The following is a 27800-nucleotide window of genomic DNA, read 5'->3' as shown; positions in this document are numbered from 1 at the left end:
TTCAGTGACCAGGCAGATAAACAAGCACGTAGAACATCAAGCAAGTGATTTCAAGCACATCTGAAAACAATGAGCAAGGGAAAAATTAACCTTGCGCATGAACAATCAAGTGACTTAGTTTTTGCTAATCCCTAGGAGAGCTATTTGTGTATATTTTCAAAGATTTTTGCAATCACGCATACATCCCTAGAAAATAAAAGTTGGCCTCTCTAAGGTTTTTAGTAATGGTTTAACTCTGCAACTTTTATGACTCACAGGGGTGACCTCCAATCCCGGCGCACCGAGGTTTCAACACAGTTTGAGAACTTAGTCTTCAAGAGTTGCTGGGGAGATCTGACAACCCATAATGAACCACACTCGTGGAGATTTCTTCCACAAGGACATTTATATAGCAGTTGTCACTACCACGTCAAAAATGGCTATTACCGCTCAAAGTTTCATCAACGCAGTTTTCCCTGTAGAGGGATTGTCTGCTACAGTTAACCCTCTCTAAAGGTGACCAACTCACAATAGTGTACCACAAGGGGACTTAGCTTCCAGATTCAAGGTCTTGACACCTTTTCACTTTTAGCCCAATCAAAGCAGACAGATTAATCTGACACGCTAAACTAAGAGTATCTCTTAAAGATCTATGATATCAACTCCCAGTGATCTATCAAACTCTCCGAAGAAAAGATGCCTCAATCAACAAGTTGAAGATTCATCTATCTGCGAGATGCTCAAAGTATCCTCCCCACCTACAAGGAATCTGTCTTAGAGAGGAGTTTCACTAGGAACCCACTCCCTCAAGATCCACGAATAGTGTTCATGGAAGCCTAATTACTATGTGTGTACAGATTTTAATTCCCAAAAGCAAATCTATCCAAAAGCAATCAAAAAGCACAAACTGGTACACTTAACGCTTTAACTATTATGAGGTGAGTCCAAAGACGTAGAACATTTAACCCCTCACACAAACCAAAACGAGTCCACAACTCAGAAACTAGTGAGTTCTAAAAAGCACAAAAGGGTTGCCTTGTAGAGCATTTAACGCTTATTTCCTATAGACCCCTCCCCTTTAACGTGGTGTTGATCTTGCAACCACAGGGTGGAACGAGGGGCCGGCGGATTAGCGAGTCCAATAACCCAAGATAGCTAATTAGATCTATCACTAGTAACTAAGCCTACTAGATGAAACTAATAGAGATCACAACCTAGTATCAAATTATGCATGTGTTGTAAAATGAGAACATGGAAGGAAATACACACAAGCTTGACACAAGAGATGTTCATTTTAGCTCCAAATGAATTGTTACCCGCTGAGGAAGGTTACCTGGTAATCCTCGCAACGCGCTTAGTAGATTTTACCTGATTTTTAACAATTCTTGTGCTGTTTTCGAAGCTAGCAAAAGTGAGATGCATTTTTTTTTAATTTGTTTTGCTTTCTTTTGTCATATTTGGATGGCCTTTCTTTCTTCGTTGTTGTTTTCAAAAAAAAAAATTGCAATAAAAATTATTGATTAAAATTCCAAGATTTGCATCATGAGTTAATAAAAAAAAATTATGAAAACACATAAAAAAATTATTAAAAATAGAATTATGATCCAAAAAATCTGAAATTTTTACTGTAGTCTACAGAAAGTGTCCAAAATTAGCAATAAAAATTTCAGATCAAAATGTTGAGACTTATCTGATAAATTAATTTTTTTATGGAAAACCATAAAAGAATTAATAAAAATATATTTTTTATCTTAAAACTCTGAATTTTTTATTACGATATTTGGACATCATCTTAAACTTTCAGTAAAAATTTTAGATTTTAATTCGATTATTTGCTATGTAAATTAATTTTTCAATGAAACAACCATTAATGAATTATTAAAAATCCAATTTTGATCCAAAAATTCTACAATTTTTACTATACACGCCAAACATTGTTACAAATCTATTAAAAAAAATCAGATCAAAACGTGTTATTTTACTAGCTCAAATAATTCGCATATGAAAAAATCATTAAAAAAATATATAAAATAAAGCTTTAATCAGAAAAATCTAAAATTTTGCATGTGATTTTTCCCTATTGTCTAGAATCTTCAGTAAAAATTTCAGACCAAAATTCATCAATTTGGTCTACTTTTATGATTTTTATGAAAAATCATAAAAAGGATTAAAAAAAGAATTTGGATCAATTTTTTTTTTAATTTAAAACTTTAGAACATGAGAAGGAAGAAAAAGAAGAAGAACATAAATAGAAGAAGAATAAGAGGAGAAGAGGAAGAGGTTTCTCAAATGCTCATTTTCTCATCATTGTTGGATGCCTTCTCGAAGTGTCTTCAAATCTGCAACAAGACAAACCTGCAAGACAAGATATAAAAAAACTAAAATGTAAAACAAAAAGAATGAGACCATAAAATTAATTTCTTAGCCCCACAGTGGGCGCCAGAAATGTATGCGTGAATATGCGGCCTCTGCTAACACACACTTTAACATGGTCCTTATTTGCGGATTCATCTCGAAATGAACATTGGATTGTGCATCCAAGATTTGCCCTGCCAAGCGACCTATTGCCTTCTATCTAAAGGGAATTGCTTGTTAGATATCCTCAGATTTGAGGTGTTAAGCAACCACACCCTCTAAGAACGAAAGATTTAAGAAATAAAATTAATCTATATGATTATGCAGATTAATCTAGAATGAGAAATGCATTCTAATCTAAGAACAAGTAAAGGAAACTAGATTAATCATATGCATATTATGCTAAATGAAATTAAGATAGAAAATGAATATCTTATGAAAGTAAGGAGCTCAAATGAATGCACAATTCAGCAGCAATTTGATGCAAACTCTCATTCAACCTCTTCTCAAAATGAAGAGATGAGGATCTCTTAAATAGACTTTCCTAAAATTCATCAACGGTTGAGATCGATTTCAATCAACGGTCAAGATTAAAGGTGAAGTTCAATCATAAAGGAAGATTCTCAAATTAAAAGGAGTTAACTGATTTAATTTGAGTAGAATAAGGAGTTAACTAATTTAATTTGAGTAAAAAAAGGAGTTAACTGATTTAATTTGAGTAGAATAAGGAGTTCTTTTTTTATCAACAGTGAACTAGAAATTTTCCTTTTTTGAACTGAAGAGAGATTTTGGTGAAATATTTAATTTAATAAAATGAGATATGTTCTCATTATTACCTTTTTTCATTTAATTAAATAATTCTATTTAATTAATTAGAGGCATATTTCTTATTTAATTAAATAACTTCATTTAATTAATTAGGAATGACTTCCCATTTAATTAAATAACTTTGTTTAATTAATTAGAAGTAAGTTCTCTATTTAATTTAAATAATTTTTTTTAATTAATTAAAATAGGCATATTTATTAAATTAAATAAATTTAATCCCATAGTACATTAGTCTTAGGATATAATTTAATCTAATAAAATGAGATATGTTCTCATAATTACCTTTTTCATTTAATTAGATAATTCTATTTAATTAATTAAAGGCACTTTTCTTATTTAATTAAATAACTTCATTTAATTAATTAGGAATGACTTCCCATTTAATTAAATAACTTTGTTTAATTAATTAGAAGTAAGTTCTTCATTTAATTAAATAATTTCGTTTAATTAATTAAAATAGGTATATTTATTAAATTAAATAAATTTAATTCCATAGTACATTAGCCTTAGGATATAATTTAATTTAATTAAAGTATAAATACTTATTAATTAAATTAAATATTAATCAATAGGTTTAATGTAACTAATATGAGTAAATACTATAGGAATTAAATAATAAGCATGATGAATGCAGATTAGGGTTTTCTGCATCTGACATTTAAGTCAAGTAGTGAGTAGCAGAATAAGAATTTGCCTAGTGAAATAGGACTTAGGATTGATCAAAAATAGACCAAAATTGGTATCATGGCAATGAGCCAATTTTGGGGTATTTCAAGTCCCTCCTTACTCTTAATAGTTAATTCATTTTATAACTCACTCAATATTGTCTAAGATATATGGTTGCATTGAAAACTCTCTATTCACATTATTAGCTCTTGCCAAGGCATAGAACTATTGCCAAGGCTAAAAATTAAATGGTGATTAATCTTTCTATTCATAGCCAATAATATTTCTTCATTCTGCCACTGTTATATTAATGTGCGATATGTACCTTATAAAAAGATGATTGATGTTTATACATTCTCAGTGTCCTACAGACGGTGTTGCATTTTTGTTTTGGCCAATTTGGAGGCTTACACAAGTTTCTATGCATAAGAAGGAGAGACTATTGATGTGAACGTACTGGGATTGAGGCTTTTTGCAAATGACTTTAATAGCTGGTATGTTGCTAAGAGGTCATCAAAAACCATCTTTACAGATGATGTTTAAGTTCTAGTTAATACGTATAGCATTAACAGTTGGCAGGTTTGCATATTTTTTATCCATGTATGTGAGCCACCTGTTGTGTTGTAGGAATTGTTCATTTATTTGGTGATAGGGTATTCACCCAGAATAAATAAATATAATGGATTGACAATCAATAATCACACTTCTTTTCTTTTTTGTTCATGTTAGCCTATAGGGAGGCTTCCCACTCTAACTAGTTATTAAACTAAGTATTATTAACCAATCATATTTTATCTCTATTGAATAATTATTCTATATTTGCTTCTTCCTTGCATTAAGTTACATTTTCTTAATGATTCATATTAAATTAAAAAAAATTAATATAGTATCAGTGGATGTATTCACAGTGTCTAGATGTTAGGGAGCCTTTATATATTCTTCATGGAAGAGAACAAACTCCCTTTAGGCCCTGTTTGGTGAGCGGAATAGGAATACATATTCTAGAATAGAACGTATTTCTGTTCTCTGTTTGGTTCAGCCAATATTTGATGGGAATTCGCAAACCCGAAAATTTATGTTTTCTAAAATAAAATAAAATGAAATAGGAATACTTATTCCAATAACACCTATTTTGGTGGAATTGCAAAACCCCATTTTTGGGCCAAAAATGGAATACGTATTTCATTTTTTCTTCATATTCCAATCTCATTTTGGTGCATTCAAACAAGGAATTCAAAATTTTTGGAATACATATTCCTATTCCACTCATCAAACGAGCCTAGCAAGGTCGGTCAGTCAATTTTTGAAGATCATCGTCTCTATATTATCTCTATACAAAAGGAATTGATGAAAATTCGGCAATTGAAGCTTTAATTTTTTCATGCAAGTAAGAGGTAGCAACATTGAAAATAATTGACTTGTGTTCAGTGCCTTTCTCATTCATTCTCCCTGCCTTGGCCACACGGTAGTGTGATCTTATATTACAGCAAATCCAAGTATGAATATGGCACTAAATAGACCCAAGTTGACCATCACTCCAGGCATGAAGAATGCAGTATGCCATGTTGTGAAGCTTGGGGAGCCTATGGACTCATAAATTAGAGACAACATTAGTTGTGTTGCTCCTCTTCTCCTTTTTGCTCGTTCTCCTACCAATCCATTTCCACAGCCCACAATCTTAGTGTTGAACACTGGGCTCATCCAGAGATGGCATGACACAAAAGTTAAAACTAGGAAGCCTATGAAGAAACAGACGAGGATGAGGCCCTATATATCCATTAAAAAAATTAGTAGTTGCTACACTTCCAACCGAAAACTAAGTCCCAATGCAAATGAATTTTATGGTAAGTAGCATAGTATTTGTGGTTGTATTCTGTTCTGACCTCAATTTCTACTAAAAGCTCTAATTAGGAAATGAAAAAGAACTATCTCTTGTTGGTTTTTCATAATAATTAGAAGAAATTTACAAGTGCACCACCCAAATTTTGACTGCCATGATAAAAAAGCATAGATCATCTAACAACCTTCATATTTCAAATTGTCATTGCCTCCCCCAATAACTCTTCGATCCATTCCCTATTTAAGACATGTTATTAATTTATACCATTTGAATTGATAAATGCAAATTTATTCAATTCATAGATTTCATCTGTGATGCAAATAATTCATTTATAAGGACGTACTAAATTCTTGAATTATTCATGAAAAATAAATTGTTTTTGATAGCTCCTCTTATGAAACATTTGGATGGAGGAATTGAAGATAAATTTGGTCGGTGGAGGCTACTACTTTCTATAAATTCATATTGTTGGTTTGCATCAAAAAATTTAAGAACTAAAACTAGTAGGCGGAAAATGATTTTCGCTATATAGTCGCTAGCATGCAAAAAAATGAGCAGAATTCAAAAAATGAAGTAGAGTGCATTGATCTTCATTCTCTAATCGGATGGTGAAAAATTGGAAAGGAAGACTTAGGCTAACTTTTGAGAAAAGACCATCATGGAAAAATTGCACTATTCATCATTTATGGTATTTTGTCAATATCTTTGAGAAAGATCATCATAGCATGTTCTCAATTTCATCTTCTTCACAACTCCAAAAAATATGAACTTGAACTTATGAGTCTATATACATGAGTTTTGAATGAGTTGCTTTTTTTTTTTTTTTTTTGAGAAAAGTAGTTGCTTGATAGCATGGCCTTTATCTTGATTCCTTATTCCTATTTTATTGTAAAAAAATTTAAAAAATTTATAGGGATCAAATTGTCCATTTTACAACTTTTCTGCTATCAAATTATTGAGATAATCTCTCATGCGGATTTCATGATCTGCTTCAAGTGTGATGATAAATTCTAACTTCTCATGTATTTTCTATATGGAAAATTGTTGGCTCTAATGAGATTTTGATATATATGATAATAACTTCTTATATGTCCTCATTTTTCAGTGTTGATAATTTTCAATCTTATCCAAAGACATTTCTTGAGATTCATTATAATTATTACATATGTAGGGACACTGTGTAGTTCTTGCCTTTTCTTGACAAACCATTGTGACATTATCTACATAATGCCAAAAGTTCATGATTTTGCAGGTCACCCTAAAATATTGTAATGATGAAAAAAATGTTTCCAGTGAAATATGCTTTTACATTAGATGATAATTTCTTATTTTATTTTTCTTGAAAGAACATGTTTATAAAATACAACAGTATAAAAGAAAACATAACAATAAAGGCCATAGGAACATAATTCATGTCAGTAAAAGTAAATCTAATATGGGCTAGGAATATTAGTGTTATTTCTAGTGAACGCAAAGGCCATTGTGATCATTAGTGAATTATTATTTTTAATGTAAAGGATGCCTTTATTCTTTCTATCAACATCTTTTATTTTTAGTAGTTGATCAAGAAAGAAGGATGTCATAGGCTATCATAGACTTGATTCATTTCATCTTTAGTATCTTATTGGAAACTCACCAATGAGAGGAGTTTCTTAATATGGCAGTTGAGGTGAACATCAAAGACAAGTTCAATGACTATATGTTATTTTTTAATATTCTATTGTTGAACTATTTGCTACAATTTTATGAACATATATGATTGCAAGCCTCTTTTTGTAGATGATTTTAGCATAGTTATTGTAGATAGTTATGTGTACTTTAAGTATTTAAAAAAGATAATGTATTCAACTTAATGTATATACAATTTAAACCAATATGTTATGGATTAAGTGGAGATACATGTGCATGTTATTTGGTCCTTGAAGCACTAGTGTTTAGATGTAGTAACTTGTAAGTGTATTTATCTGAAGAGATCACCAAAATGATTACTAAACTAAATCATAAATAAAGACATTTGATATTTGATACGATGGGATGGTCGGAGTGAGTTATTAGACTCCATGAAGTAGATGCCCTATTAGAGTAAGTAGATTTCCAAAATCATGTTTCTTATGGATTTGAGAAGGAGGAGAAAAGTATCAATATATCTCTTGGTCATCCTACTTATGTTTTGTTCAGGCCGGAAGAAGTCTCTAACATTGATAAAGTACAAATGTTGATATCTTGCAAACAACTTGGGGCAAAACTTGTTGACATAAGTAAAACAATTATTTTCTTTATAGTAGTCTCTCTTTTGTATTAGTCTTATCAAGTTTTTAATAGCACACATTCAATTTTATAAATACAAAGTATTATTGTTAGAGAATACAGAAATTTAACATCATGAACTATTGCTTATTAGAAATTTTATGGTACAAATCTATTTGTTTTGTTGAGAACTAGATGTTTAGTTCTTCATCTAATTGAATTGTAAAGTAGCAATTATAGAAATTAAATATCATAAAGTGTTCAGTGTTTGGTCACCATGAATCTTGAGTCTAGTGAGTCTATCTTGATCCTCTTCTAGACATAGAAAATTGGCTTGAATTTTGCCAAAATAGAGGGTCTTTTAATTTAACTTAGTACACACTACTAAGGAATCCCCTAAAACTACTTGTGAACAAATTTGGATGACTTGGCTTGGGTTGAGACCTTCCTAATCCAGTTGTTCTTTGTACTAAAATCGATTCATTATCTTTCCTTTCTTTATCCAAATGCAAATGAAACAAAACTAATATAGTTCTTATGATCTTTGGCAGGAACTTGGTTGCGCTACAACTCTTGTTTCTAATGTATACCTTTTTATTATGGAGATGTGATAGATCTCAACCTCAAGTTTATTACAAACCTGTGTCCCATACCTCCTAGATAAGTTAAATAGTTTAATTGTTTTTCTCATCATCTCATGCTCAAAAGGTTATATCCTCCTTAGAACCAATTTAGCTTCCCTTCTTATCATTTTTATATTGATAATTATCGGGATGATTTGGTCATCTTACCCTCTTCACTAGATTCCTAATCTTGCTTGGAACACTAAAGAGTTGTTTTCTCCTTTAAAGGAAATTATTTATGAATCTAAACTCATATTGAACATTGTTGCCAACATTCAGTCTATTCCTTTTATGTTTGTAGTTGTTGGCATTTCATTGGTATTGTGTCCAGTTGCTTGTCAAGATAGCCCCTAGGTGACTCACTTCTCATCAAGTTTCCAAGACTCCCACTTTGTCTCTTTTTTGGGTCTCCCTTGCTTCACTTTTCCTTATTTCTCCATGTGAGATTATTACCATTCAAGTGCATTTGGGGCTTAGGTGATTTAGGTTTGGTTGGGATATTTTTTGAGCATCTTCCCAATGAAAAGTGATTCTTTCTTGTTTCTGTGACATTTTTCTTGCTCCAACATTCTCATTTCCTTTGGATTCTGAATCCTTCGGCTAGCTATTCACCTTGGCAAACTTCACCAAGTAGGAACTTGAAGATTAGAGTCATAATAGCATTCATAGATATGCAACTGCTTGAATTAGGATGAAAGGATCTAGAGAAGTGAAAGCTATAGCTAAGAAAGTCTCGAGTGAAAGTTCCAAGGTCAAAATCCATTTCTATGCAGAGAAATGGGTCTGCATGTTTTTTGTTGCTCACCCAATGGAAATGAAACTGTTTGATTCTATTTCCAAAGTCAAAAAGGCTTATGCTCCATTGAAATATTTTATGCATCAATGGGACCTAGGCATGATGTTGAAAAGGAATAAATATGAGCCCATGATGGTGAATCCATGCTCAAAATTTCATCTCAAGTATATACAAGGTAACTAACCAGAACAAGGCCCGAAAATGTTCTAAGGTGGCTCTTCCTCTAGAAAGTGTTGGTCTCAGAGGTGTTTTCCATCCTTCAAAAAGATAAAAGGCTACTTCTATGAAAAGACTAGAAAGATAAAAAACTATGCAGTTATACTATGAGAATATTCTACGGAGATGCCAGAAAGATGCTTCTGATAAAGTCAACCATGAAGGTGCAATCCTGATATAAAGGAGATCAAGTGTCAAATTGATCGATGCGAAGAATAAGAAAATGAAGTACTCGAGGTGTTGGAAGATTATTTCCCACACTACGATCCTGAATCAACGAAAAGATAAACTTACGGAAAGATGGATCTACACTTTCCCCTCCGCATATAAAGACTTATCATGTGAATCCTTGTTCTGGATTCTAAAGAAAATGAGGGAATTTCCATTAAACTGAAATCCCTTGGTTTGATAAGTAGCTTTTCATGCTACTATATCACTTTGAGAGAGTAATATATTTTTCAGGTTCATGGATCCTTACATGCATAGAAATAGAAAGTTTTAAATAGTCGTTAATTTATCAAATTTATTGCAAATTATACCATTATGATCATTGATTGTCTTTAATTTCATTCGAGTGGCACCAACATTTAGATTTTTGCATATATTTGATTGGATTTTGTTGGTGTAAATACGTATTTACTATTTACACTTACTTAAGTTTACTTAGGTTAATGCATTATTTTATTATTTATTTTGTGAGACACTTAGGAGTTTGTGCACCTTTATGAGTTGTTGTGTTGACAATACAGAAGTACTCAACCCTAATTCAGCACATGGTGTCCACAACACTGGAGTTTGCATCATTCACTAAGTTTTCATGTAGACAACACAGTTATTCACACTCCCTTTTTAGCACATGTTGTCTACAACATAAATTTGCATGCTACACCATTGTAGGCTTATCCTCTCATCATTGCACTTACTTCTGTGCTTAATGGAGGATAACCCATATCTGGTGGACATGTGCCTAGTTGTATGACTTATCATGTAGTCAATTCCTAGGCATTCTAGATGCATCTTAGAGGCCTTTATATACAGGCACTCCTAGTGTACTTTCATGCATATTAAATTGAATACATTGTTATTTTAATCATACTCCTTTCTGGTCTACAGTTGTGCTTGTGTTTGAGTTCTTAGTTCTTGGGTGAATTTTTCCCTAAGGCAAATTCTTACATGGTATCAAAGCTTGGAGAATCTCTCTTCACATAGTCATTCGAGACCATTGTTGCTTCAGCACCTCAACCTGAATCTGGAGTACTGTAGAAATTGAGAGCGTCTAGAACCAAAACGGACCTTGTCATTGCGTCTGGAACGTCAATTCGGTGCAAATTGGCTATAAATTCAACTACCTTAGCCCAAAGTCCATCATGAGGCAATTTTTTTTGCAAATTGGCACCCGGAGGCCCCAATTTGCAAGTTCGAGTATGGTCATTTTTAGATCTGCAATTTAATATTTTAGATCTGATTTTAATTTCTCTTTATTTTTGTCATATTTTTATTGCAAATTTTTGGAAAAAAATTTGCCCAGTCGGCCTAGCAGAGAAAATTTTGTGCAGAACTGGGTAGTGACACCCCGGCCCTGCAATTTGGGAGGAAACTATTTAATTGATAGGACTCTGAATAATTTAGGTGACTACAAATTTTGATAGGTTATTGTTCAACTGCGACCACTATTACCAACTGACCACAAATATTTGGCTACGAACATAGACTGTCACACACACCAAACACACCAACTAGTGGTTGTTTGTATTTAACAATGGCGAGCTCTTTATTTTAAACCCTCCGCAGTTCCAACTCCCACTGCGTGTGGGATAATACATAAACTTTCGACCGCTGCGAAATTTTTTTTGGCCCATAAAACCTGATCACCGGGCATAGAAAGACTCCTCCAATCCTACTCCTATCATTTAAAACAACCTCCAGCCCTCATAACTCTTTTTTAGCCCGTGGTGGAGGAATTTCGGTCGCCTATAGCATCTAGCTCATCTTTGCAAAATCTAGCGATGGAATCTACATTCTAAGCACCCTGCAGGTTCAACAATGATAGATTTTTAAATCTCCAGCCACGCAACACAGCAGATACATGGATGCCTACACATAAGGATCTAACCAAGCAAACCTGCCCCTTAGTGCCACGTGGACCTGTACACCCTGTCCAAATTGGTGCACACATAAGCCGCAGGTTCCAACTCAACACGACCAAACCCTCTCAACAACTTAGCATATGTAGGAAACAGGTAGACTGCCCACGTCAGCAAGTTGTCCATCATGCAGGAGCCTTGTCACTTTTTTTTGTATGCTACCACGTCATATATCAGTATAGTTCATACCGTATGACCTTGCCACCTCACTAGGGAGGCTATTTTCGCTGACGTCAGCCAGGCATGAGAAATAATTTGACAATCATCTAATCGTCAAAACCAGGCATTTTATAACTATTGTGACAATCATTTGACCATCAAATTTAAGCACGCAGTTTTCCTCCTAGACCCCTCTCTAGATTACTTTTTGATTTGGCATCCCGACTTTGGGAGGCCATAACTCGGTCATCTAAACTCCAGATCAGGTACGATTTTTATAATTTTAGGTAGAATTTCTTGAACTTTTCAGTGGTGATGTTCTTTTCTAGTTTTGGTGTAAGAATTTGTCAGAAATTATATTTTTTGGTGACTGTACTTGTTCAATCTTGTATTTTGCAACTTCAAACACTCTGTACGAGCTCATCTAGACACTTTTTCAGGTTCTGTTTCTTTTAAAAGTGCATTATTTTTCATCTACTTTCTAGATCTACAGTCAGATTCTAGGGTTGTGTGGACAAAAATCTCACTTTCATAATTAGGACTTTTTTTGCATTGTATAGCTTTGATTACTTTTCAAAATTGTTGTACATCTGAGCTACAATGCTTGGTGATAGATTTGGGCCTCCAAAGGCAATTGTAAAAAGCAAAATCAAAAGCCCACTTTGTACATTTTGACAAGTGACCTATTGTACACGCACTACATATAAAGTGCCAAAAGCATCTTTTTTTGTTGGGGGGGGGGGGGTGTCTTTGGATTGAGTGAAAAGGGGGAGTGTGTATTGTGTTTTGTGTCTCTCTTGTGTGCTCTTTTAATTTTCTACATCATGGGTTCACCTAAATGTCCACTTCTAACTTCATGCAAGTATTCTACATGGAAAGATATTGTATGGAGTAGATTAATGGCAAAAGGTCCAAATCTTTATGTTGATGGTGCAATTTCAAAACCTACTGATGCTAAAGAACTTATTGATTGGAAAATTATAGACAATCAAGCTTTAGGAATTATCAGGAGTTATGTACATAGAGATCTCTTCTTCCACATTGTCAGTTTCATGGAATCCAAACCTACATGGGACAAACTTGAATTATTGTATGGTAAGGTGGATGAGGAAAAGGGATTTCAAATTGAGGATGGTCTACTTCTCTTGGATCCAAAGAACTTTGACACAATTCAAGATTACATCAACAAAGTCAATGAGTATAGGGCACTACTTAAAGATTGTGGAAATCCCATGAAGGATGACAAATTGATTCATCACATCCTGAAAAGGCTAATTTCAGAGTATGCCTCCTTTTTTTTGAGTTATAATACTCACAGGTTGACCATGGGGAGTGCTTACCACAAGGCTACATTTGATGTACTTACAAAGATGTCAATTGTTGAATAATATCACTTGATAGATTTAGGACTTCTCACAACATCAAAGAGCAAAGCATTGGTGGCTAGTGATGAGCACCAATCAAGTCAAGGAGGGAAAAGTTCTAGCAACAACAAGAAGTAGTGGAAGCGAAAATCACAATCTAAGACACAACAATCCTCCTCACAGCAAGGTAATTCTTCTTCCAACAAGAAGGGAAGTAATGAAAAGAATGACAAACTTTTTTGTGCATATTGAAAAAAGCCAAATCATGATGAGCATCAATGCAAGACTAAAAGAACTGACGAGTTGGAAAACCTACTCAAGAAGAACAAAATTCAAGAGCCAGGTACTTCCAAGGATTCAACTCCAACCTCTTCAAAAGGAAAAGGGCAAGAACTTATGGAAAATACAAGTTCTTTGGAATGGATACTTGACTTAGGTGTCTCCTATCATATGAGTTCTTCAAAGGGTGACTTTTCTTCAATGAAGCAGTCACAGGTACCGCACATCTTCGTGGGAGATGATACTAAAATGGACGTTGAAGGGAAAGGACATATGGAAATGAAAAATGAGGAATTCAAAGATGTTCTCTACATTCCAAACCTTAGCTCCAATCTCCTCTCAGTTTACAAATCACTCACCTTGGAGATGGTCACAAAGTTGAGTTCCTTCCAGACTCAGTGATGGTGCGCAATCTTAGAGATGATTTATTGGTTGCAGTGGGGAAATTCAATCATGACAAGAGGCTTATTCCTTCTCCCACTTTGTACCTAAGTCTCCTTCTCAAGCCTTGTTGACTCACTCACATTCACAAATCAAATTATGGCATGAGCAGTTTGGTCATCTTGACTTTTGCTACCTTCAACAACTTTGCTTAAAACACATGGTCAAAGGTCTACCTTTAATCAACTTTTCTAAGGGTGAGTTTTCATCATGTGCAGTGGATATGCATCTTCAGAAGAAGTATGAAAAAGGGAAGTCTTCTAGAGCACCAGTTTTTCTCCAGTTGGTTCACATGGTTTTAGCAGGACCCTTTGCAGTGACATTAGTCAGCCAAGGACACTACATCCTTACTTTTGTTGATGACTTTTCACGATTCACATGGGTCTACTTTCTTCATCACAAGAGTGAAGTGGTTCATAAGCTTCAAGCCTTTAAGACTCATGTTGAACACAAATCAAGGAAAACCATCAAGGTTCTACAGATGGACAATAAAAGTAGATATGTGGATAGAAGACTTAAAGACTTTTGCAAACTTGAGGGAATTGATCTTCAGAACCCACCAACATTTAGTTCGCACAAGACAGATGTTGTAGCTATGAGGATTAGAACTCTTAAGACCATGTTAAGTTGCATGATAAAAGCCAAGTCTCTCAATCCTACACTTCAAGTCGAAGCTATTAGCAGTGCTACTCACATACTTAACTAGTCTCCTTATAATGCCTTAGATGGTAAAACTCCTTTTGAGGCATGGTGCGATAGAAAACCAGTTGTGAGTCACTTTAGAGTCTTTGGTTGTCCACCATGGGCAAACCTATCTTCCAGGGGATGCAAGGCACTAGCACCTAGGCCTTGTACTTTCATAGGGTATGAAGAAAGTGTTAAGGCTTACAAACTTATGGATCCAAAGACTCATGAGATTTTTGTGGAGAAGGATGTTCACTTTGAGAAAAGTTCAACTAACTTATGCTCTACTCCTCTCCACACTTCATACACTATGGAAACTAATAGTGACACCAGCGATAGTGCTTCAACAGATTCAGATATGTGGGGTTCTATCAACATTTGCAGCGAGAGGTCATGACATCAGTATAGTCTACGTGCATTTATTACCACAGTGATAGGTTCAACACAACAAGTTACATGTTGTCTTTCAAGTCTAGCTTCAGTTGATGACTTCTTGGCAAACATTGCAGGTTTATTTGTGGAGTCACACATAGCAAACTTGGGAGACATCCTTGATGGCTTACATCTTCTCTTTGATTAAGATGATCCTTCTATAGTTGTTGTTGTTGTAGACACCTAAAAACCTTTAGAAAATAAAGTATTTTTATTTTCTGAAAAATTTCTGATGACATCATCATTTATTAATTAATTAATTATTTTATTTATTTATTTATTTTTATGCCATTAAATCCCTTTATCTTAATTAAAAATATTTAATTAAGGAATCCCTCCCAAAAATGTTTAAATCTTATTTAAACATTATTTCCTTATTTATTAATTATTTAATTAATAAATTGACCAAAAAACCCAAAATAAATAAATAAATTATTTTTTGCCCAAAACTTGGCCAATTTCCTTAAGACCACTAACCTCTTCCAAAATCTTCTAATCCTTCTTTAATTTTGATTAAAGGCTAATCCCATCATTTCCTACCCCTAATCCCAACTCAAAATATTTAATTAAGATTAAATATTAATCCTCATGTTTTTTTAAAAAGTTTTAATAAATATCTCCTCAACCCAAACCCTTGAAATAAATAAAACTTTATTTATTTCCTAAAAATCTAATTTATCCTCATCCTAAGAAGTTCTAGACTCTTCTAGAAAGTCTTCATCCTCATCCTAGGAAGTTCTAGACTATTCTAGAAAGTCTTTATCCTCATACAAAGTCTAGACTCTTCTAGAAGATGTCTTTAAACCTAATCCTAATCCCCTCCTAACCTTGTCACATTCCCTAAAAATGGGTTAAGACTTACTAACCCAAGCCAAAGTTAACAAATATCTCCTCCTTCACCCACCCTCATTAAATGCCATCCACTTGCCTATCCCTAAGCTAATCCTAAACCATCCTAATCCATCCTCTAATCATTTGCACAATCCTAAGCAAGCTTAAAACCCTCCTAATCAAGCCCAATTCGAAATTGCTCTCATCTCCCTCAAAATATCTCAACCATAAAACTTTATGAAGCCCACAAGGTCATAAATGACTCTTCCAAAGCCCTTTTATTGCTCTTACAAGCCATTATGAGGGTCTTTATGAAGATTTTATCCCTTGAGCCTCCTTTGTTGACTCATCCTTCCCCTTTCCTCCATCCTCTCACCCTATGACATGTGTCACTCCTTGATTGGCTATAAGGAAGCACAATCCATGTGCTCTCCTCTCATGCAATCTGAGCCCTCCATGAGCTTTTTCCCATCCTTGCATCTTAGCTCTCAATCCCTCAAGCCCTTTGCCTATTTAAGGAATCCTCTCCCAAGCCATTTCAACACAATCCATGAAGTAAAGTCATAATGCCATTTTACATCAAAACCATACACTCACACCCAAATTCCAACTCCATTTGAAGCCCTTTTTGAAGCATAAGTTTGAGCATACATCCTATCTATTTAGACAAAGTCACTCAACAAGAGAGCTTCTCATTGAGAGAGTCCATTAATGGCTCATATTCTCAATTGAGAGTTCATCTTAGTCTATCTTGAAGTTTATAAATTTTGTTTAGTTTGTAGAAGCTTTATTTAAATTTGGTTTCTATTAGCATACTAACATTGCTCATATACAGTTGCAAGGGCTCACTTTGACCCTTATGTCCATTCTTTACATGATCAATCTTCACAAGTTGGTGTGATTGTGGATCCTTATGAACAGCAATTGGAGGAGGTCTCTTTATCAATTGAGGAGACAGATGGTTCCTTGGGATAGGTTCTACTGTCAGTTGAGTAGGTTTTAGGGCCACCATACATCTTCAAGATTGTACCTTTTCCTTTGTTTCTTGCAAAGGGGAGGAACATCATTCTACATTCTTGGACTAGCTTCTTATTTAGAGCAGCAATCACTAGTCGACATGTCATGTCCCCTTTTCAAATAATTAAAAAATAATAATCTTTACTAAGACAGGCAGGCCCAAGAAAGTGAAGTTACGGAAAAAGGGAGTTAATCTTTGGAAACCGTTGGACTAATAAATGATAATTATTATTAAAATATGTTTCATTAACCTCTCTTGGACGTGAGTTACAGTTATGCCCTTTTTGAAGAGGTTTGGAGGCATTTTGGGGGACATTCCAGAACTTGATTTTTGTTGATTCTTTGTTATTCTTCAGAGGCTGCCAAACCTGTGGAGAAGGAGACCCAAGAACGGGAGTTTGCAGGTTTCCAGGGAGACCCAAGAACGGGAGTTGCAGGTTTCCAGGAAGGCTAAGAACGGGAGTTTGAAGCCATTCCATGTGCATACTCATACAGAGTTTGCCTTTGTGCTGAACAGTGCAGATTTGTGAGTTTCCGGGTGTATTTTTGTAAGAGTTTGGTGTTTCCGGTTGAGTATTTCATATCAGTTTTGGTTGCTGCTGTATTTTATACTTTAAGCTGTTAAAATAGAGCTGAATATATATATTGGGACGTGATTAAACTTCTGAGATAGATTATTAGTGTTCTTGTGGTGTTTCCGGGCATATTTTGTGCTATTTCGGGAGCCCGATGAGCATAGTTTTGGTCCTACATTTTCGAGCTCTTGTGTAAAGGCTATACGGATCTGGAAATGTCAATTTGTAGGCTGTTATGCTGCTAAAAGTTCTGTAAAAATTTCCATTTTCAGATTCATTAATAATTTGTGAAGTTGTAAAGCTTTTAGCACTATTTTCAACATACCCGATTTGGGGTTTCTTGAGGAATTTGGTGGATCTTTGGGATATTAGCTGTTTGATTTTAAAGATCTGATTAGAGGTTGGAAATATCATGAAAAATCAGAAAAGGGACATTTCAGTGGTATCAGAGCCATGATCTTGCCAGCCTGAGGGTTTGTAGAAGTTGCAGGTCAGTTTTGACAACTACCCAGATCTTACATGTCAATTTTGACAACTACCCAGATTTTGCATGTCATAATTCATGGTTGCATGTTTCTTCTAATCAGATGCATGTTAAAATTGATGGTTACATTCTACTTCTAATCATTTTCATGTTAGTTCTTGGTGAATTTGGTGGTTGTAGAAGTTTGCATTTCAGTTTTGACAAGTACCCAGATCTTGCATGTCAGTTTTGACAACTACCCATATCTTGCATGTCATAATTTGGTGGTTGCATGTTGCTTCTAATCAGTTGCATGTCCAAATCTATGGTTTCATGCTACTTCTAATCATTTGCATGTTAGTTCTTGGTGAATTTGGTGGTTGTAGAAGTTTGCATGTCAGTTTTGACAACTACCCAGATCTTGCATGTTAGTTTTGACAACTACCCAGATCTTGCATGTCATAATTTGGTGGTTGCATGTTGCTTCTAATCAGTTGCATGTCCAAATCTATGGTTGCATGCTACTTCTAATCATTTGCATGTTAGTTCTTGGTGTTTGAAGAAGTTATATCCTATTGGGGTTACACTCTACTTTATCCAGAATGGACAGGTATAGTAAAGAGTCTCAGAGGGAACGATCTTGGACAATTGATAGCCAGAGTCAAAATAGTAGAAAGGATGGTTATTTAGACATTCGAGATAAACTTATGAAAATAAGCCATGACATGTCTAAACAGTTGGTTGAGCACCACCGTATAAATGACATGTTATCTGACCCAGCTAAGGTGGATAAGTTGACTGGATTTCTATTTGGCAGATTTTCTCACAGGACAGATGACACAATTCCCAAGAACTTGCATGAGGATTTTGAGAAACTAGCTGATAGCCAGGTAGAGGTCTCAGATTCTACTCTGCCACAGGAGGTGGTGGGAAAGGATATTACACAGATTGATAGTAACGGTCAACTTGATACTCAAATTGAGACAATTGTTTACAGATCGTCAAAGGGTGATGCCACAGGTATTCAGGATGGCAATGACTACAGTGTAGTGGGTTCAGATGATGATTATGAGGATGTTGTTGTGCATGATGGTGAGATACCTGGTAGAGATGAGCAGACATTGAGCATTCATGACTTTGCTGAGAAAGAGTACCAGACACAGTTAGATGCTTCATCACGTGAGGTTGAGGCTGGTAGTACTTCACATGATTTTTCCAGCCAGTTGAAGGTGAACAAAGATAGTAGTGTGACTTCATTATCTCATCATGACAGGTATGTGGAGTTAGTTGGTATTGGTCATATTACTCAGGTGAGGAGTTTTCTTGAGTTACCAGTTGATTCTAGTTTATGGATATGGACTCGAGATTGTTATATTGGCATTTGGGATTCAGTTGACTGGAGATCTTTAACACTTTTTGGTAGCAGTGTTTGTTTGGGTGCTATCATGGATTTGATTAGCAGATTACACGGTGTTGTCTTTTCTTGTGCCAGTATTTTGTCTGATGTTGGTATTAGTTTTTATACACCAATGTTGGGCTTTGTTCATATATCCAGTCGGCCATACTTGCTGGAATGTGTTGATGATATTTCATATTTGGCAGTGTGTATAGATGAGTCCCAGGATCATATTGGCATTGATGACATCCAGAAAGATGCAGTGGGCAGTTTTGAAGACTTAGTTTCCTTGGGTATAGAGGAGTTGGATAGCAATGCTAATACTCTGTATGTTGATATGAGCTTTAGATTTGATTCACAGGATATGGATGGTAATACTCTAGAGACTAGTAACTTTGAGGATACTCCTTTAGACAGTGCATCAAAGGAGGTTTGTAGGAGACAGTCAAGCCAATGCCATCATGTGTCTAATCAGTTGAGAGTTAGTGACCGAGACATTGCTATCACTTGCCAACATTTTGATGCTGCTCGTCAGTTATTAGCAGTTTATGGATGGGGTTCTCCTACTAGTGATGAGCAGGAAGGAAGTTATCTTTCCTTGACAGAGATCCACTCTTTATGGGAGGCTATTCAGATTTTGAGACAGAATTATATGCAGTTGGTAGCTGACAGAGATTATCTTATGGAGTGGGGTAGTACAGCATATGATACATTGTTGACCAAGGAAGATGAGGTGAGTGAGCTTACTGAGCAGCTTGTGGTGACTTCTGAGATTCTTGAGAGTACACGGTTGGCTTTCAAGGAGTCACAGTTTCATTTGGCTAAGGTGACCATGGAGTTAGAGCGACTACAGTCTTCACCTGATTCTATACAGTCACAAGCAGTGGTGTTTGGTGATCCGAGGATGTCCATGGCCGAGATTGTCAGAGACAGTGGAGATGGGGATGCATCCATTCTTGATACTAACATTGGAATATCAGGTTCATTCCCACTAGAGTTAGGTTCAGTTGAGTTGGGTGTTGTAACAGATTGTTGTATGCCTGACATGGTGGTGGCCTCTAGTATTGATGGCACAGAGACTAGAGATTTATCAAAGATCATGTGTGATGTTGGTGAGTCGGTAGTTGGCATGGTTCCTACTAGTAACACTACTCCCTTGTTGATATCTTCGGAGGTAGTAGTTAGTTCCAACATGGTTAATGATCAATTGCAGTTAGTTTCATCTGGATTACAGTCTGAGCCACTGACTGAGATTGGTGCATTCTATCGGCATTACACTATGAGGTATGCTCATCAATTTACCTTTGATGATCATGTTGATGAGATTATGATACAGAGATGTACTTTGGTTCCTAGTGCTTATAATCAGTTATGGAATAGTTTGATGCCTCGAGATGAGAGTTGTGATATGGCGACAGGTTCTGTAGTTGATAGCTTGATAATACATGACTTAGAGCAGGAGTTTTGGAGTGATGCTTCAGCAAGTGTTGTTATTGATTCTACTCCTTTGGCTATGACATCTCCTAACTTAGCTAGTGATCAGTCACAGTGGGTTGTATCACTTGTTCATGGTGAGCTGTTGACTGAGGTTGGTTTTTTTAATCAACATTATATTGCAAGGTATGTACATCAGTTAACAATTGATCCTTATGCTGAGGAGTTGATGGCAGGAAAATTTGGTTTGGGTTCCATTTCTTGCTGTTTATCTTGTGATGGCTTTTCACCATCAGGGGTGCATGGGAGTTATGGTTATGAGATAGTGGCCAATAATCTACAGAGTTGTGTTGACTGCAGGAGTTGTACAGTGTGTGGATTCTCCATACTTGGTATAGTTTCATTTGAGAGCATTCACCATTGTTGCAGAGTTGGATTGTACATTCCATATAGGCCAGTGGAATGCATTGATGGTATTTACTATGTTGGTAGTCCACTTTACTTGGGTTTTGATATTCTAAGAGTTTGTGTCTCATGGGTTTTTGACTGTGGTAATGGTGATTTTGGAGTTTGGTTGAGCTATAATTGCCAGTTTGACTATGGATTCCTCTTGGTCATATTGCAGAGGATCTTGCAGGAGTCTGTGTTAATTGGTAGTAGTATAGTTCATGACTACATTTGGGATCCAGGAGGATTGATTGATTTATTGTTCAGCCATTGCTTGAGGACAAGCAATGTTTGGGAGGGGAGGACTTGTCATGTCCCCTTTTCAAATAATTAAAAAATAATAATCTTTACTAAGACAGGCAGGCCCAAGAAAGTGAAGTTACGGAAAAAGGGAGTTAATCTTTGGAAACCATTGGACTAATAAATGATAATTATTATTAAAATATGTTTCATTAACCTCTCTTGGACGTGAGTTACAGTTATGCCCTTTTTGAAGAGGTTTGGAGGCATTTTGGGGGACATTCCAGAACTTGATTTTTGCTGATTCTTTGTTATTCTTCAGAGGCTGCCAAACCTGTGGAGAAGGAGACCCAAGAACGGGAGTTTGCAGGTTTCCAGGGAGACCCAAGAACGGGAGTTGCAGGTTTCCAGGAAGGCTAAGAACGGGAGTTTGAAGCCATTCCATGTGCATACTCATACAGAGTTTGCCTTTGTGCTGAACAGTGCAGATTTGTGAGTTTCCGGGTGTATTTTTGTAAGAGTTTGGTGTTTCCGGTTGAGTATTTCATATCAGTTTTGGTTGCTGCTGTATTTTATACTTTAAGCTATTAAAATAGAGCTGAATATATATATTGGGACGTGATTAAACTTCTGAGATAGATTATTAGTGTTCTTGTGGTGTTTTCGGGCATATTTTGTGCTATTTCGGGAGCCCGATGAGCATAGTTTTGGTCCTACATTTTCGAGCTCTTGTGTAAAGGCTATACGGATCTGGAAATGTCAATTTGTAGGCTGTTATGCTGCTGAAAGTTCTGTAAAAATTTCCATTTTCAGATTCATTAATAATTTGTGAAGTTGTAAAGCTTTTAGCACTATTTTCAACATACCCGATTTGGGGTTTCTTGAGGAATTTGGTGGATCTTTGGGATATTAGCTGTTTGATTTTAAAGATCTGATTAGAGGTTGGAAATATCATGAAAAATCAGAAAAGGGACATTTCCCTTTTCTGATTTTTCATGATATTTCCAACCTCTAATCAGATCTTTAAAATCAAACAGCTAATATCCCAAAGATCCACCAAATTCCTCAAGAAACCCCAAATCGGGTATGTTGAAAATAGTGCTAAAAGCTTTACAACTTCACAAATTATTAATGAATCTGAAAATGGAAATTTTTACAGAACTTTCAGCAGCATAACAGCCTACAAATTGACATTTCCAGATCCGTATAGCCTTTACACAAGAGCTCGAAAATGTAGGACCAAAACTATGCTCATCGGGCTCCCGAAATAGCACAAAATATGCTCGGAAACACCACAAGAACACTAATAATCTATCTCAGAAGTTTAATCACGTCCCAATATATATATTCAGCTCTATTTTAATAGCTTAAAGTATAAAATACAGCAGCAACCAAAACTGATATGAAATACTCAACCGGAAACACCAAACTCTTACAAAAATACACCCGGAAACTCACAAATCTGCACTGTTCAGCACAAAGGCAAACTCTGTATGAGTATGCACATGGAATGGCTTCAAACTCCCATTCTTAGCCTTCCTAGAAACCTACAACTCCCGTTCTTGGGTCTCCCTGGAAACCTGCAAACTCCCGTTCTTGGGTCTCCTTCTCCACAGGTTTGGCAGCCTCTGAAGAATAACAAAGAATCAGCAAAAATCAAGTTCTGGAATGTCCCCCAAAATGCCTCCAAACCTCTTCAAAAAGGGCATAACTGTAACTCACGTCCAAGAGAGGTTAATGAAACATATTTTAATAATAATTATCATTTATTAGTCCAACGGTTTCCAAAGATTAACTCCCTTTTTCCGTAACTTCACTTTCTTGGGCCTGCCTGTCTTAGTAAAGATTATTATTTTTTAATTATTTGAAAAGGGGACATGACACGACATTCTTCATTGTGGTGGGTTGGGGTGGAGGTAACTACCTTGTCTCTCTTCCTCTTCTTTCTTATGGGGGGGACATTTTCCTCTTATGAGTTCTTATTCTTCTCATTCTTCACTATTGTATATACTTGATGTATATCGTAATGGGGGGGTCTTGATTACTCCATCCATCCATGCATCTTGTCTTTACATCTCTCTTTTTGGGGGAGGGTTTTTCCCATGCGATTTTACCTCTTTCTCTACTTTATGAGAGATTGCATTTCATTATGTACATGGGTACCTAACATGGCCTAGTAACCGGGACCCATCATGCATTTCATCCTAGTTTTTGTAAGCTTAAGGGCATTCCCCTAAGTTGCACAACACAAAAGTATGCAACTCTAATTCAGCACATGGTGTCTACAACACTGGAGTTTGCATCATTCACTAAGTTGTTATGTAGACAACACAGTTATTCACACTCCCTTTTTAGTACATGTTGTCTACAACATAAATTTGCGTGCTACACCATTGTAGGCTTATCCTCTCATCATCGCACTTACTTTCATGCTTAATGGAGGATAACCCATATCTGGTGGACATGTGCCTGGTTGTATGATTTATCATGTAGATGATTCCTATGCATTCTAGATGCATCTCAGAGGCCTTTATATATAGGCACTCCTAGTGTAATTTCATGCATATTGAATTGAATACATTGTTATTCTGATCATACTCCTTTTTGGTCTACAGTTGTGCTTGAGTTCTTAGTTCTTGGGTGAATTTTTCCCTAAGGAAAATTTGTACAGATTTTCCTCAAACTTGCTTCTTCATTATTTTAACAGCCATTTATCGAGCAATTTCCCCCTCTTTGAAATCATAAGAAAATGGCAATTAGAATAGTAGGTTATGATCAACTCCTAGGCTTGGAAAGTGAACTGAAAGATCTAGCTAGTACTTCATTCAAATTCTACAATTTTGGTGATCTCCATAGAAGGCTTAATTCTCAATCCATCTACTCGATCACCCATAAATTGAAGGAAAGTAGATTGTTGGAAGCCATTGGATTTCCCATGGTTACGTAGGCTCCTAAACTAGTAAGAAAGTGTATTTAGAGATATAATCCATAAACAGAGAAAATCATGCTTCCTTATCAGTCTATCCTTCTCTCGATAAATAACGCCTAGACTTAATCTACATTCGATGTGCCAATTAAGGAGGAATACTGCAATATTTATTTCGGGTCCTCTGCATCTATATTCAATGATAAGAAGACTTTGAGAAGAGAGGATATGTAGAGAACTTGGTTCCAAACACCTTGTTCAAAAAATAGCAAAATTCCAAACCCTTTTCGAAACCAATTTGAAAAGAGAAATTGTCAACATCCTCGCACTATTGATAAGATTGAAGGGGAAGAAATTTTGGATTTCATTAAGCATCACTTCTACTTGGTGCAAGTCATATGTGCCAAAGGATTGCTAATTGACTGGGCTGAAATCATATGTGATGAGCTTGCCTCATGGTTAAATTCAGCCAAGGCATTTAAGCATTTATATATGTCCTCATATTTAATGTATGCCTTAGCCATGCATCATTTGTGGTTGGTTCTTCCCAAAATTGAAGACTATGATGAGAGTATGAGGGTGTATGAGTTCTACCCTCACCTTCAACTACAAAGGAGCTTCGAGGAGTACGTGAAAGTGAATGATGCCTTCACTATGAGATTGTGTTGAGAATTACATGGCTACCCTGAACGAAGATTTTCACTGGAAGCTATTTCAGATATAGCCTAGTTTGGATGCTCTTTCATCCAATTCCCAAGCTTCTCCTACCTACAGATCTATGCTTTTGATGGGTTTCCCAAAAGGCTCCATAGATACCCTAAGGACAAGGTTGTTCTTGTTGAATTATGTTGACAAATACTAGAAGTAAACACCTTGTGTTCTAATATAAAGAAAATAGTCAAAAATTTATTCCCAATAGTGGTTGAACCATATTCTTGTGCTTATAGATCTAATGCCTAGAATCTAGTTAAAAGTTTTGAGAACAAGATCAAACTGGTGGTTTATGAGTTACTCAAGCCTCAATATGACCCCATGAATTTTGTAAGAGATCATTTGAAGTTGGAATATGTTCATAGAAATGTTCTAGATATTAAATATTATTGGGTTGGATGTGATAACTAATATCAAACTGGGAAGAAGTATTGGTTCAGGTTAACAATTGATGAAATTAAGTTATATAATGACCTTGTTGATGTTTTTGATATTGTAGATGATGGCTCCTATATTCATCCCTTGTCCTTTGAGCAGATCAAGGGAATTCCCATTGTGTCAACCCTTCCTGACAGTCCTATTATCGATACAATGGAGGTCCTAATGCATGGGATCATTATTAGGATGGAAAAATGGGTGGAGTGGACAAGGGCGAGAAAGAAAAGAATGGGAAGTATAGGCTCTACTGGTGGAGTAGCTTCAAGAGCTACTCAGTAAAATATAGCTACCTCCACCACTATTGCCACTTCAACATCAACAGGCCCAGCCCAGTTCATCGGTCAAGGCAGAGATCAACCTCCAAAGAAGAATGTCTAGATTACCCCTACTTGTGGAGGAGGATCTCTCCCAAATACAGGAAAATTTGGGGATAAGGGGAAGGATGAAGAGCAAGAGCAAGAGAAATCAGTGGCCAAGCCTTCCTCCTCTATCCAAATCATCAATCTTGATGGTGACACCAATCCCACGGATGGTGAAGAGAAATATGCATCTCAGTGTGATGATACCTTGGCCCTTTTAGTTACTAGAGTGGTTGCTTTCCCCATTACCACTCAGAGCAAGCATACACCCCTAGTGGCAAGGAAGCTCTTCGATCCTATAGCCCTTTAGTCAGCAATCAATGTCTTCACAACCGAGTCATGATTGGAAGAGACCATTGATCAAAAATAGCAAAGATATGAGGAAGTTGCCCCATCCAAGGACCTAATCACACAAGCCACTTCTTCTCAACCACAATCAAAGATGAACAAGAATAAGTCCATATTAGTGTTTGCCACTAATCCCTCTACTGGTCATATACTAATGGAGATAGAAAAACCTCAGAAAGAGGGAAAGTTCCATGAGCTCACTACCAACGACTTTCAGACCAAAACAATCGACATCAGTATTCCTATGCATGATTCCATGGTTAATATATGGAAATCAACCAATGAAAAGATAGAGTACATACTAGAATAATTAAGGGCAGAGAAAGAGATACTCAAGGCCTCGAATAAAGAACTAATGGCATACATAAGAGTTGCACTTGGGAGCACTTCTACCAGTACATTTGATCCAAGTGTAGAGGATAACAAGAACTTTCTTTTAAAGCTACAATAGGAAATGCAATTCAGTCAAATTGGATGCTCATGGATTGATTAAATGAAAGCTCAAGGTCCCCCTCTCATCGAGAATATTCGAAATCTGTTGTTAGATACTAACAAGTTGAGGGAAGTAGTGTCTAGTCATGAAACGACCATGCATAAAGCATCAAATAAACTGATGGAGCAATTGGCCTTGTTGCAAGAGGTGATAGATATGAAGACTAACGTCGCTATGACCCATGAGATCCTCAAAATAGGACAAGAACCATTACTTCATTGGAAGAAATCTTGGAGTTCATAGTGAAAAGCTCTGTAAGATCAGAAAATGAGCTTAAGGATGTGCATGATTTAGTGCAGAAGGTCATTGAAAATATTTTTGAATACTTAAAGGTGTTGCATATGAAATCATATGTATCTAGCAATGGTCAATTAGTGGATATTGAATGAATGAAAGCCAAATTCCTAACATTTGTCAATGAGGCCACTGATCCAATTAACTTCCAGGTGTCAAAAATCTAGGAGTTTTCAATAGCAGATTCCATCCTAAGACAAGCATTAGAAAAGTTGCCAAAGTGGAAGAGCTGATAGAGATGCATGAGTACTGGATGATTCGAGCTAATAACATCATAATCCTAGGTGTCAATGAACTAGATAAAGTAATGGATGCAATGAAAGCATGTAGAGCTAAGATTATGACCCCAAAGAAATTTTGATGCTCTGATATTCTCTTGGACAACTATTACTGTCTCTCTTCTTTTTGCAATTTATCTTTTGTAATCAATTTTGGGAATAGGCTTAAACTCTATAATGGATGATAACTAGTCAAGTCCTATTTTTAGCATTCTTAGTTCAGAGATTCTCTGCAATGTAATCATCGAATGTAACTTGCTCTTCTGTAGAGGCCTATATATGTAACTTTTTGTGAAATTAATAGCATCAACAAATTATTTTGTGGGTGAACCCCTATAGTTGGGACTACAGTGTGTGACTCTAAGTCTACATTTTAATTTTATTGTTCATTTAGTTATGGTATAGTACTTGGAATGAATGCGTTGTAAAGGAAAATTGATTGCAAATAAACTTGGTTTTATTTCTTGCATCTCAGTGGATTGTAAGCTTTACTTTCC

This window comes from Cupressus sempervirens, chromosome 6 (assembly GCF_028749045.1).
Source record: "Cupressus sempervirens isolate cs-2001-9-10 chromosome 6, ASM2874904v1, whole genome shotgun sequence".
Taxonomy (NCBI): Eukaryota; Viridiplantae; Streptophyta; class Pinopsida; order Cupressales; family Cupressaceae; genus Cupressus; species Cupressus sempervirens.
This window is presented reverse-complemented; position numbering follows the sequence as displayed.